Consider the following 4,756-nt stretch of genomic DNA (forward strand, 5'->3'; position numbering starts at 1 on the left):
ATGATATCAGTATATTATTACTATTTTTATTGTATTTATTATTTATTCATTATTCAAAGAAAAAAATACATCAAGGTTTACAAATGGTAAATCATCATTATTTTACAGATTTTCAGTGTTTTGTTTAATAAATAGTAGATCATAAAAGCAGAAAACATTATTAATTTACATGTTGATTGCAAAAAAAAAAGGACCAAACGGTGAATAATAGGATCATGGAATTACACTGTTTTGGTGTATTTAAAACAGCCAAAAATGTCAATATTTTACTGATATTTCCTCTTATTTTTACAGTTTTTAAACTTGTGTTTCAGAACGTATTTCCTTGTGGCTCCCTTGCTTCTGGATTGTCACAGTTTCTCATAATGATAAATCTGCTCCAGTGTGATAGTGAGTGTGAGGTAAAGCAAGGTCGTCCTGGTGAGGGGTCGGAGGGTGAGACAACCTACCGGAGGTGTGACACGTCCGCTGTGGTCCCACTATTTTCTATTTTCTAGCAGAAGGCCAGCTGATGTATTTGCCAAAACAGACCAGAATGAAAGCAGCCGTTGAAAGTCCGCTGCTTTATCTGTACAGCGCCGGCTAATGCCATCTTAATCTGATCATCTTAATCTGCCTCAGTGGTCTGGATTAGTAAAGTAATGTTAACATACAAAAATAAATAGCCTGCATATCAGGGCATCAGGAATTAAGTTTATTTTAAATCTTGTTGAGGCAAAAAATACAAAACACATACTGCATAGTTTAATGTGGTGATGGATCCGGGGGGATAGTGTGCCAGATTTAGAGTGACATGTTGTTTCTAAGCAGATAAACTGAATGTATAATGCAAACCACGTGTCATGCAAATGGGGTCTGTTAAGTGTTTGATTTAAAGGGACCTTCTTCTCTGAAGGGCCACGTGACATCTTTATTACAGAGAAGATAGAAAATCGATGCACAATAATAAATGACACCTGCGCTTCACCGTATTTCAAACCACGGCTGTTGTTTTGTGATGCTCTTAATGTTAAAGATTGTGATGAGATTCACTCCAACACCTGCAGGTTTCAGCATAAAAATCGGTTTTATTGCCAAGTTGGTTTTCACATATGTAGAATTTGATTTTGGTGCATAACAGTAAACACTAAAAAAAAAAAAAAAACAGTTTATCTCTGCAACCACAAGGTCTATTTAAAATATTCTTGTGTCATAAGAAAAGGAACACTTGTAAGATTTGTTCAGATGTGTAAATATCAGTATATATGTTACTGGTTCAGAATAAATCAAGATGGCACATATGAAGCATTTTCAGGTTCACCTAAAAAAAAATTTAAAAATTAAAAAAAAAACAAAAAAAAAACACTTTCAGGATAATGATCTCTTTGGAATGATCCAGCTGCAGCTCTAAACCTCTCCGAGATTAGAGCTAATAACTATATATTTCACTTGTATATCACTGATGGTGTTCAATACATCCACATACAGCAGTTGTTTAGTTCATTGAACATCCAACCACACCGCTGCCTGTGTTGATGCTGTTCAGACTGCTGTGAAGCTCCTGTGGTGACGCAAGGCTGCATCTCCGTAATGGATTGGCTGATTCCAGTGATTGACACCGCCTTCGAAATTAGCTACAGCCAATAGAATATAGCAACAGCCGCGAAAACGAGATTGACAGCCTTCTTAGCCAATCAGAATCATCAGGACGCCATCTTGTAGACGAGCCGCTTGCTGTTCACTCCTTAGCTCCCTTCGGCTAACGAAGCCTCCATAAGACGCCCGGAATGATTTCAGTGTAACACAGGAAGTAGTACTAACTGATTCCGGGGTGGATTTACCGACAAAATAAACATTTCACGGCAAAACAGCAAACGTAAGAGACATTTTACAACTACAGTTTGATGAAGCGGTTTGGGGTTTTTGCTGTTCTTTGAGTTGTTTCTTGCTGATGCTTTGATCTCAGAGAGCTTTGATGGACATGTCTGGTCTCAGGGTTGTTGGTGCGTTTTGCATAAAGTAAAAAAGCGCTGGAGGCAGAAATGTGGTGAGTGGGTTGACTGGGTGGCGCTATATCGATATCCATGTATGATAATTCATTGCGTTGGTGTTTGAGTTGTGTTTGGGGCATGTAGAGATGGCTGATATGTTCTTGTAGCCCAGGTTCTGCTGTTTAATTTGATGTGCAGCATCACTGTATTCTGTCAAGATGAGTGCATTGTCTCACACTATTTCTTTGTATGAAACCGGGCTTAATGAACTTAATGGTATGCTCCTTTTAACTTCTTTTTGAGTGATTACAGTTGACTACAGCTGCTGACTTCTCTGAGCCACTTTAAATCGGCCCTATTTGATTTCACCAGCTCAGCGAAGATCTAAAAAGCAAATAATTGACTTTAACAAGTCAGGAAAGTCAGTTGGAGCCATTTCAAAGTTGCTAAAGACCCAAAAATCAACTGCAAGAATTGTTTGTCAGTATAAAGTTCATGGTCCAGTTGTGTTGCTGCCCCGACCAGGAAGTAAACTATCACCTGGTGTTAGGAGACGATTGGTCAGGATGGTCAACGAAGAATCACCCAAAAGCAGATCGGCAATGAATTAGAAGCTGCTGGAACAAAAATGTCAGGATCCACAGTCAAGTGTGTTTGACATCACTGTGGGCTGAGAGGCTGCCATGAAGGCCGAAGCTCTTTCTCCAGAAATGACACCAGGGGTTCCCAAAGTGGGGGTCGCGAGGCCCCGAGGTTGGGTCGCAGAATGGACTTGCAGTGCTCCATGCATAGTGCCCACCCATCTCGTTAGTTGAGATCAACACTGAAACATAGGTATTCCCAAAAACGATACTCACATTTACTCAGTGCCACATGTTATGGCTGTTACTTTGACTGAGATCTTCTTCTCCTTATATGGAAACTAAAGTGTGTAAGTCAGTACTTTGCACATGACAGCAACAGTGTTCGCTCATAAGTTACATGGAGATTCTGACTGATGTGTTCTGCTTTCATCCTGTAGTAAATTGTTATATGTAAAATCTTATCATGGTTGTCAGGCTGTTCTGTTCCTTTTTGTTGCTGTTTTGCCCGTGTTTGTTTACACCTATAAGTGTGTGCATCCATGAGCTCATTTTGTTAGGTTTCAGTCACCTCCAGGGATAGTGGGGATCACCAGTCTCAGCGACCGGTATTTTGGGGGTTGCGGACTGAAAAGTTTTGGAACCCCTGCCTTAAAGCTCCACTGAAGTCTGCTGCTGATCACATGGACAAATAAAAGACCTCCTGGAGGAACGCCCTGTGGTCAGATGGAACAAAAACTGAGCAGAAATACGTTTGGAGGAGAGAAGGTGAGGCCTTTAACCCCAAGAACACCAAACCTACCGTCAAGCATGGAGGTGGCAGCATCATGCTCTGGGGCTGTTCTGCTGCCAGTGGAACTGGAGCTTTACACAAAATAATTTCCTCCACATTCTTGAGNAAAAAAAAAAAAACAGTTTGTCTTTGCAACCACAAGGTCTATTTGAATAATTGTTGTGTCACAATAAAAGGAACACTTAAAAGATTTGTTCAGATGTGTGAATATCAGTGTATATGTTACTGGTTCAGAATAAATCAAGACGGCACACATGAAGCATTTTCAGGTTCGCCTAAAAAATAAAATAAAATAAAGCATTTTCAGGATAATGATCTCTTTGGAATGATCCAGGTGCAGCTCTAAACCTCTCCTAGATCAGAGCTAGTAACTATATATTTCACTTGTATATCACTGATGGTGTTCAATACATCCAAATACAGCAGTTGTTTAGTTTATTGAACATCCAACCAGACCTCTGCCTGTGCTGATGCTGATCAGACTGCTGTGAACCTCTGTGGTGACGCAAGGCTGCATCTCCGTAATAGATTGGCTGATTCCAGTGATTGACACCGCCTTCGAAGTTAGTTACAGCCAATAGAGTATAGCAACAGCCGCGAAAACGAGATTGACAGCCTTCTTAGCCAATCAGAATCATCAGGACGCCATCTTGTAGACGAGCCACTTGCTGTTCACTCCATAGCTCCCTTCGGCTAACGAAGCCTCCATAAGACGCCCGGAATGATGTCAGTGTAACACAGGAAGTAGTACTAACTGATTCCGGGGTGGATTTACCGATAAAATAAACATTTCACAGCAAAACAGCGAAGGTAAGAGACATTTTACAACTACAGTTTGATGAAGCGGTTTGGGGTTTCTGCTGTTCTTTTGGTTGTTTCTCGCTGATGCTTTGATCTCAGAGAGCTTTGATGGACATGTCTGGAATCTGTGGACTGTCTGCTTTGGTCTGCGGGTTGTTGGTGCGTTTTGCATAAAGTAAAAAAGCGCTGGAGGCAGAAATGTGGTGAGTGGATTGACCGGGTGGCGCTATATCGATGTCCATGTGTGATAATCCATTGAGTTGGTGTTTGAGTTGTGTTTGGGGCATGTAGAAATGGCTGATATGTTCTTGTAGCCCAGGTTCTGTTGTTTAATCGGATGTGCAGCTTCACTGTATTCTTTCACGATGAGTGCTTTGTTTCACACTATTTCTTTGTATGAAACCGGGCTTAATGAACTTAATGGTATGCTCCTTTTAACTTCTTTTTGAGTGAGTACAGTTGACTACAGCTGCTGACTTCTCTGAGCCACTTTAAATCGGGCCTATTTGATTTCACCAGCTCAGCGAAGATCTAAAAAGCAAATAATTGACTTTAACAAGTCAGGAAAGTCAGTTGGAGCCATTTCAAAGTTGCTAAAGACCCAAAAATCA

This window comes from Stegastes partitus, unplaced genomic scaffold (genome assembly GCF_000690725.1).
Source record: "Stegastes partitus isolate 25-593 unplaced genomic scaffold, Stegastes_partitus-1.0.2 Scaffold10, whole genome shotgun sequence".
In the NCBI taxonomy this organism is placed as follows: domain Eukaryota; kingdom Metazoa; phylum Chordata; class Actinopteri; family Pomacentridae; genus Stegastes; species Stegastes partitus.